Raw genomic sequence first — 10,518 nt, forward strand, 5'->3', positions numbered from 1 at the left:
CACCGCGAGTAACAGAACTTGCGTTGAATTTACCACTCAAGTTTTACAAATCCAAGAGAAAATATTCAACGCGCATAGAGTTACGGCGGTATCCAATGAAATCACGTCACGTAGAATTGACAGAAAAAAATATAAAATCTGTCCGGCAACACAAGAAAATATTCCTCTAGTATTATTCGGGTGTTATTGTGTTACTATAATACCAGAAATATTCCCAGAACACAATAACACCTGAATAACACAGGGGAATATTCCTGTGTTATCGGGCCTATTTTTTTTCTGTCACCTCCACATGGCGTGATTTCATTGGACTTCGAACATAACTCTATGTGTGGAGTCCTGATACAATATTTTTCCAAATCTAACACCCTCTCATCCAATGTAGGGATAATTACAAAAATACCCTCTAAAATATTCATATTTACAAATTAATCACACAAGTGATTTTTTATAAACCTCAAAATCTATGTATTTACATATCACAATTAAAATATTAAGAATTTGATAAAAATTAAAAATGTGGGTTGTGATTTTACCATTAATTTTGATATTTAAGAGAAATTTTGAAAAATGGATGGAAGAGGGTGGCAGATTTGTAAATAGCAATATTCAGGAGGTCAATATGTAATCTGTAATTTAGCAATCATGTTGGAACTTTTACTGCAGGCATCTACGTAATTATGCCTCCATAATATGAGGCCAGCCAGCTCTGACCAGTAGGGCCCACGTGCGGTAAACTTACCGTATTTATTCTCTGACTAAAGGCAAATTGCTTTCCGGGCCCGGAGGGGGTGAAATCCGACGGTGTTGGTACCGCCAGCTGTCCATCTGAACCGCGTCCACGTTGGTGAAAGCGACGAATGAACCTGGCTCATTAATAGACCCGTCTCAGTCACCTGTAATTGTAAACCGCCCTCCCGCCCTTAAATAGAACCGGTCTAGCTTCTCCTTTAAGGCTATTAAGTAGTTCAAAATATTCAGAATAAATTTCAATAATTGAGTAGTTTGTCAAGATAAAATTTTGTTATTTATATGAGATTATTTTAGTTATAAAATTTATAAAAATATCAAATAAATTATCAGGCTTTTTTTTTATTGAAGATCGAATAATTTTATATAAACATTTTGTTGGCTCATATTAAGAGTCTGACAATTAAATTGATATTTTTATAAATTTTGAGGTTAAAATTACCTAAAAAGATAAAGTGAGGATATACGTCTTGCTAAAAGAACAATCTCGAAGTCCTACAGATTTATGTTATTTAATTTCAAAGAGAAGTTTAGTTGAGTTACATCATTTGCTTGATGTTTTGGTTTTGGTCGTCGTCTGAAGATAACCCGTCACTCGGTCGCTTCATTGCCTCGTTCTATAAAAGGAGGGTAGAGAGAAATCATGTCTCGAGCGACCTATCCTAGGTTCTTTTTTTAATTGTTTTGATTTTATTTGAATGAATATTTATTAAGGGGTTTTAATGATATTTAATGTTTTGTCAAGTCATTTTCTTACTTGTATATCATAGAGTTTCTGCCTAAACATATATCCTACGTTCTCTATCCTAAGCACGTGTCATATGTTCACTACCCTGGAGTTCTTTTCAACATGTCAGGAACGCAGGTAAGTAACAGAAGAATAACATGCATAAATGTAAAGAACACAACAAGATGTAGTAAAAGGGAAATTGCAGTAAAAAAAAAAGGTGATGGTACGTACTTGTCGTCTCTGATGACATCTCAAAGAAGGAAAATCACAATTTTTAATGAAAGATCATAGTTGAGTATAAGAATTTAAGTTAGGAGTAGGCTCAGCTTCAAGAATTGTGGCCCCGATCATTCTTCTCGAGGGATTTCGTAGGCAACCATCGGCATTTGCATGTGTAAAGCCAAACTTGGGTAGAAAACACCAGCAAGAAAATCAAAGGAGGGGCGGCTCTTAGCCCAATTAATATGAGTAACAAGTAGGGGTGTAAACGAACCGAACACGAACGAGCAAAGCTTGTGTTCGTGTTCGGTTCTTTTAAAATTTAGTTTGTTTGAAATAACTTCGTGTTCGTTTCTTAACCTTTTCTGTCCAAATTGAAAGGAATTCCTTTCACCAAACTGCCACATTACCTAAAAAATGGTGCTGCATGTTTTTTGAATATTGGAGGTAGTATGTCAGGTGAGTTGCTTTATAAAATTTTACATTTTTACCTTCCAGTTGAAGCATATCCATCTTTTTTTCCTGACTTAAACGGCCCCTTTGTCATTGTTATCTTGTACTGTATAGTAAAGTAAATAACCATTCGTAAAATCGACTAAATAGCTATTATAGGATAAATTTAAATTTTATAAAAACATGTTTGGGAAGATAATTGAAGGTTGTTATGAAAAGCTACTTTTTTAGCTTTTACACTTTTGAATTATTCTTCAGACGGCTATTTTTACAAACCTCTTAAAGTTACTTTTATTTTTGAAGCATTATTAGGCAGACAAAAGCTATGCCAAAGTCCAATGGTCCTCTTGGTTGTTCTCAAGTGAGAGGAGTGACACTCTCCTTCTGGAATTGGAAGTTGAGGTCACTAAAAAGATTGATTGATTGTGAATATTATGCATATGGATATGTATAAAATTATAATTTTTCACACACAGACACATTAGTAATATATCATTTAATACATTACATATCACCTATTTATATTTCTTATCTTGGTTTGATTATAAAATTATGCGTTATTTATTTCTGTTGTGTATATAATGTATATATATATATATATATATATGTATATATATATATTATAAATCAAGTAGTCTTCAAGTTATTCAAGTTGCAGGACTAGAGCCACCAACAGCCTAAGAAAGCACAGACAACTCCTCACCAAATGTTGGCGAAAAATAGTATCAGTCGTGCACCTTCACTAAGTGCTTAGGCCAGGAGATATGGTACTATTCTATTATCTTAGATCTAACACCATATGCCTTTTGCATCATCACCCATATCACTAACACCTCCAACCTATGAGCCAGCTGGATGTTTCATGTGAAACTGCTACAATTCAAATGTCTTCAATTATAAATGAGGGTTTAAGCATATTATTTGGAACTTGAACCCTTGAGTATTGAATGTGTCTTTGAGTTAAGGTGTGTTGGGTTAAATTTTTTTGTCGAATTTAGTATTTTATTTGATTTTTCTTAGAATTATTTAATTTTTAAAGATAATTTTCTTTGAAAATTTATAATTAATTTACATGACATCCAAAATACTGAAAATCTTGCTGAGACATTTAGAATGCGATTCTAAAAAATCTCAAAATTTTTCAAGTTATTTGAAGTTTATCTAAATTTTTCATGAATTATTGAATTTACCGCCCAATTTTAAAATAGAAAATAATTAAAAATATTAATAATTTGAATTGAGTTTTGAATAATCAAAGTTTTGACTTTTAAAATCCTAAAGGTAAATTTGTAATTCATGATATATTGTAAATTATCTTTCATATAATCATACAAGTCTTTCCAACATATGGTGGGAAGTTTAAATTAGTTAAACATTTCTAAACCATAAATTTCCCCCCACTTAATCATCCAAACATTTTCATCTTCTAATCCTCAACAACTTATAAATTTACATTTTTACCTTCTCATGTGTTTTAATGACCTAATGAGAATCCTAACTAACCCCTTATGTTTTAATCACCTTAACAAACATTTCAACATAAGTTTTACTCCCTTTTCCCTTTGATATGATATGACCTATCATTCACTATTTAAAGGTTTGAAGGTGTAAATACAATATTTGCAAATAAACTTCTATGGTTAATATGTTGTAAACTACCACATAATATTCCAAATTACAATCTAATTACATGAGTCCATCACCCATAGGCTAATTAACATCTTATAAGTAATTTTTTATTTTTTTCTGAAATATATTATATTTTCTGAAATTATTTAATTCCAAAAATATAAATTTATGGAGAAAATTTATCTAAGTATTATGACTAAAATTTGCCTTGAAAATCTTACAAAGATATTATAAGATGGTGATTTTCATTAAGATGAATTTTGCTTCATTTTATTTTTTTTTTATTTTTATAATTTTTTTTATGGAGTAACTTTTTTGGAAAGTTATTATTTTTTTATTTTTTATTTAATTTGCATGTACAATATACATTTTTTATATTTTTTTATGAATATTTAGATGCATATTTTTCTTATACAAAAATGCCCAATTTTTGCTTACACATTCATAACATTTAAATTTTTAATATTATGCATATATAATATTTAAAATTGTATTTTTACATGCAAAAGTTTAGGATTTAATTTTATCACACATACATACAATTAATATCACATACATAAAATTTAAATTTTATTTTTTTTCACACACACATACACTTACTATTTAATAACACATAAATACATTTAATATTTAATAACATATATATATATAATTTAATATTTTAATATCATATACATGACACTTTTAAAATTTAATTTTTCACATAAAACAAAATTTTTAATCACATAAATAAAATTTTTTTTTTATATTATCATGTAAAGAAAGCATAAATTTTTATTATTACATAAATAAACCTTAAAATTTTTTATCTCATAAAAAGATAACCATTTAATTTTATAAATAGAGATATATTATATAAATATTTTTTATATGTGAAAAATTTAGGTTTTAAATATGTAAATACATAAACATTAATTAAGTGTTAATTATGTAAATACATAGGAATTAAATGGTGTGTAATCACTTTTTTTTTGTATGGCATGTGTATAAATATTGAAGTTTAAGATCTTAAGATATCACAGATGTAAATATATAAGATTTGAGTGATTTGCATGTAATAATACTAGATACAAATGACTTGTATGTAAGTATATAAGAATTGAATACTTTTCATGTAAATGCATAAAACTTGGGTGGCAAGCATGTAAGTATTCATGATCTGAGTGACACATGTAAATATTTAAGATTTAAGGGTGTGCATGTAATATATTGATACGACTAAAAAATAAAAGAAGGTATTTTGCATATTTTTTATTTCAAAGACAAGAAATGGAGTTTTAGAGAAAATGAGGCAAAAACGATGCAATTTGAAGCAAAAATAAGCAAGAAAGAAAATTTTGTCCTCGCACATTTTGATATGACTTTCTATGTTTAATCTCATTTACACTTCTCACACATTTTTGAATGAAAAATTAATTTAAAGAAAATGTTGTTTTTATACTTATTTTGTAGTTCTATCTGTTAGGAACGTAACACAATTGAAACGGGGTGAAACGGAGCTAAAACGGAGATAAACGGAGCAAAATGGTGGAGAGCAGAAAATGATGAGAAAATCGAGCCGACATCGCCCAAAATGGCACCGACAGCGCTCGGGACGGTCATGGATCAATTTTTGGCGGTTTTTTTTTCTAGAAGGCTTCCAAGTGATTCAAACACCTCATGAAGCAATTCAATGAATCTAGACACTTGGATATGGCACTTGAATGAAGAGACATGTCTTTTGGATGAATAGATTTGTCTCTTGGAAAAGAAGGAGGGAATTTATGTCTCTTTAAAAAAGAGGGCTTGGCACCTCACATGCATGCATGCGCGTGTAGGGTGTGTGTGAGGGTGTGTGTGAGTGAGAAAATGTGGAGAATGTTTAGTGATCTTAAAATAGAAGTATAAATGTAGATTTCTACCTTTTTTGGAGAGATTGGTGAGGGGATTTTGAGAAAATATGTGATGTACTAACATTGCTTGGATCAGCGGGAGACTTTGTGGGAGAGATTTCATCTTTCTTTCAAGGGAAAAAAGCTAAATATTGTGTTCTTCATTATCTTATGATTTTGTAAACACATATCTAGTGGATTGCTTTGATGTAATGAATTTTTTCGTTGGGGTTTCTTCGTGCTTTGTGATGTGTTTCTCTTACTCTTTCTTTTTCTTAGGAAATAGTGGCTTAGGAAATAGTGGCATGAGATGGCATGAGAGAATTATGCTATTATTTTCCTTTTACTTTTATTTTACAATGAATAGGATTCATGTTATGGATTTTGGGATGCATGCTTGAAGAAGTTTTAATTATAAATGTGATGGTTTTATTTGCACTTCATTTATATTACAATGAATGTCTGTTGTAGTATTAAAATTTGTTGTAATTTCATTAAGACCCGAGAGGATGGTGTAACTCTCAACAAAGTGGAACCTCATTCAAATTCCATGGATGGTGAAGTTCATGGGGGTTGGAAGCAAATAAATAAAAAAATATACTTTGATGGGCATAGAATTGGAGATTTTAGGGTGACAGACTAAAATCTCAAATTCGGTCTTAGTGTTTAGAGAACTAAAGCAAGAGTTAGCCTTCAGGGGGAGGGAAGTGGGAGCTCTGGAGTGGGAGTCAGTATCCTCCTAGCCTAGCCACGGATTTAAGGATTAAACCTGCGATTAGTCAGTTGTTCTTATTTGACACATACAATATTTAATATATCTCATTCATTTACATTATCTAATTCACTACATAAGAATAATAGTTTTTAACATCTTAAGTTCTCCAAACCAACTCATCCAAAAAAAGTTATCTTTAGAATTAATATTTACATTTAGGAATAGTTACTATCCTTACATTTAACATTTGCATTTAGGAGTAGTTGCTAGATAAACATTCTAATCTAATGTCTGATATTAGTAGACTGGAATTTGACTAAGGACATATTTCCTCGCTTCCTCGTGGGATCGATATTTGGGGCTTACTCAGAAAGTCTTATATTACTTGAGCGATACTTATACTTGCGTTTATAATCCCTAGAAATATAATTGAAATCTTAAAATTAATTATATAAAAAAAGTCGCATTATATATTCAAGGGCTAAGTGGTGTGTAGGTAATTAGAGAACATTAAAAGACATGAATGTAGAATATATAAGATTTAAGTGCCAAGCATGTAGAATGTTCATAAACAAGGTATTGCATGAATGTTAATAATAGTAATAAATAAGGTGGTATGTACGTAAATATGCGATACAAGGCGTGCATGGGAACTAAAGTGGTATGTACGTAAATACATAAATTTTGTGATGTGTATGTAAATTTCTTTATTTTTTTAAGGTATTGGATATGTAAATACATGGGAATAGGTTTCTCTCCTTTTTTTATTTGGAAAAGCTTAGGGGTTAAGTATGTAAATACTTAAGATTTGTTGGCGTGAATGTAAATATTGAATTTTAAGAAAATAATCAAAATATGTCAGCACATAAGAACTAGATGTCATATGTAAATATTAAAGTTTAGATATTAGATATGTAAGTATGAAAATAAAATAAAATAAAATAAAAATAAGAATTAGATATGTGCGTAGTTCACAACTTAGATGCTTGAAGAGGATGGATGGTGCTCATACGTCGCAATGACATCCTTGCTTTCCGGCGGTGGAGCAAATTTTTTTCATTAAGGTTAAGTGAAAGAGAAGAGAATGGAAGTTATGGAGGAATTGGAAGTGAGGTTGTTGTTCTGAGTGGATGGAGAAGGGGAGTAAAGTGGAGATGTGGGCTTGATTCGAGAGAATGAAGAATGAGATTAAGGGCCTGTTTGGGGCAGCTTATAAGTAAAATGCAGTTGGGTTATTACACTAAATGTAGGCCGCAGATCGAACCCCGCGGGTCGCATTCATGATAAGTTGTTTATCTGGATAAGCACAAGCTGCCCCAAACACACCCAAAAGTGAAAGAAGTGTTGGAATATTAAAATGAAGTCCGCCTCTCTCATACCTAACCATGAGCTTAAAAAAAGAACATTATGTTATGTTATCTAAGATTTTATTTTCTTTCTTTTTTTCTTTAATATTTTGTATATCTATTATTATTATTATTATTTTGTCATTTCATATCATATGAGCTTAACATATATATATATATATATATATATATATATTATTTTGGCATTTAGTGGTCATATGAGCTTTGACTTGATTTCGAGGGAAGTGGACTTAGCTCATTTTTCTGCAAATTTTGGTTTTTGCATCAAAACGGGTTCTCCTCACTTGTCATAAGGATTGGGCTTCATAGGGGCTCGGGTGGATGACACGCCTAAAAATTACCTACTTTTTCATATATATATGTTTTATGCTCATTTTTAATGATTTTTAATGATATTACACTTTAAAAGAATCTATTTTGCAGATTTTTGGTTCCAAGCACAAGAAATGGACTTTTGGAAGAAAATTAAGCAAAAATGAAGCAATTTAAAGTAAAAACGAGAAATAAAGAAAATGTTGACTTGTCACATTTCGATATGTCTTTCTATGTTTAATCTACTTTACATTTCTCACATGTTTTTGATTGAAATTACACTTTGAAGAAAGGTTGTTCTCATGTTTATTTTGTAGGAATATTTGTTAGGAGTGATACGCAACTGAAACGGGGCAAAACGAAGCTAAAACGGAGCAAAATGGTGGAGTTGTTGTAGAGTGGTGCCTGAGGTGCCAAACTGGCCCTTGAAATGTCAAAATCCAGAGAGCTGGCACCTGAAGCGCCAAAGATAACTATTTTACCGATTAAGAATGTTCAGGACGAATTTTACGCAAATTTTGATAGGGTCACTTGTTCTAAACACCCCATGGAGTGATTCAATGCATCTACACGCTTTGCAATATTCTTTTATGAAAGGATATATATCTTGGATCAATAGATATGTCTTTTGAATTCAAAAGAGTTGACTTTTTTATAGAATTTTGAATGGAATTTTGAATTTTTTTTTGGAGGGAGACAGCCTCTAATAAAAGAGAGGTAAGTCTAGGGCAAAAATTGTGTGGGTGTGTGGCTGTGTGTGGCGTGAGAGTGAGAGGAAGACTTTAGAGACGAGAGAATTTACTTTTAGGGCTGAAATAGGAGATGAAATGTGAGAGATCTATTCTTCATTACATTTCTAGAAGATAATTGAGTCTGACTGTAAAGAGAGAAAATGTTTAAAGGGAACTTTTAGGGATTTGCTTGGGAAGGAGTGTGAGATAAGTTGTGTTATTTTCTTTCTTTATTTTGTAAAGTTATTTTTATATAAGAAATTCGTATTTTGTCGTATCCTTCTCATGAATTCTAAGTTGTCTTCTTTATCCTTCTCTCTTCTATAATGAGATTTGGTATGAAGAATTGATTTTGTTTTATACAATTTTAAATGTCAATAATTTGAGATGATTCAAACTTTGATCTTCATTGATCTTCATTTACTTTTCGATTACTTTTCGATTTGGTCAATTGAAATATTAAAATGTGTTGTGAAACATACAAAAGGGTAATGATTTCTACAGCATAAGGAGAATTACAGAGGATGTCATCCATGGGGTTGAATGCAAATAAATAGGGAAATATAATTTGTTGGATGCAGAATTGAAAATTTTAAGGTGACAGATTAAAATCCTTAATTTGGTCTTATTGATTGAAAACTAATGTGAGATTGTTAGCTCTCAGACGAGGGAGTAGTGGGAGCTTTGGAGTGACAGCCGGTATTCTCCCAGCCTAACCACGGAATTAAAGACCAAACTCTGGATTAGTCAATGTTCTTTATGCACTTGGAAGAAGGTAAAGAATAGAATTATTTTTATTTGACACAAAACAATTTTTATACATTTTTAAATAATTTTAATTTCTTCATAAATCATATACTTATTGTAAAGGGGAATGATGTTTTCTTAAATTTGAACTTTTCATCACAAAACTTTGTTTTGACTTAGTAAGTTTAATTTTAAAGTTTAGAAATTAGTTTAGTAAATTTAGTTCTTTTAGTTACGTTTCTATTAGCGTTCATTAAACTCATTTTTACTTGTCTTTCTCACTTTAATTTTTATAGTTTGAATTTTATGATTTTTGTTATTATTATAAGAATTTTCATCTTCCAAATTAAGATTTGAGAGTAGTATATTAGAATTAGCCTAAGGGATTTCTTACTGCGCTTATCAGTGAGATCGATACTGGGGTTTTTAAAGAAAGCCCTATATTACTTGAAGCGATACGTGCACTTGTGTAGACCCCTCAATGCTTGTGTAGAACCCTCAATGTGTCTCATAATGTGTGAACTATTATATATATATATATATATATATATATATAGGGCACCTATCTTAATTCTTTGATTGACAGAGTTTATAAGAATCCTAACGGTCATGAGTTCGATCCCGCTTATATGCAGAATGAAATTTTTAGACACATGAAGTTCATCAGAAGGCTCCTCATATAAACTCATATCAAACTTTTAATATATATATATATATATATATATAACAGTCAGAGTCAGATGAGCCTATTTTCTCGAATTAGTCGCATTTTAGCAATTAGAGAGATTTATATATGATGATTCTAAACAGCGAAACGCCGGGGGTGATCGTCGTGGCCACGAGTTATTTCAGTCTTTAAGTGGGCCCCACCACAACCATGTGCCATTTTCTCTGTCTCCACTCTCAACCCCCTCCTGCCGCTCAATCATTAGACCTCTCTCCTCCTCTCTCTCTCTCTCTCTCTCTCTCTCTTCTGAATTCGCCCTCCCTTTCT

The sequence above is a fragment of the Phalaenopsis equestris genome, unplaced genomic scaffold, assembly GCF_001263595.1.
Source record: "Phalaenopsis equestris unplaced genomic scaffold, ASM126359v1 Scaffold000002, whole genome shotgun sequence".
Classification (NCBI taxonomy): Eukaryota; Viridiplantae; Streptophyta; class Magnoliopsida; order Asparagales; family Orchidaceae; genus Phalaenopsis; species Phalaenopsis equestris.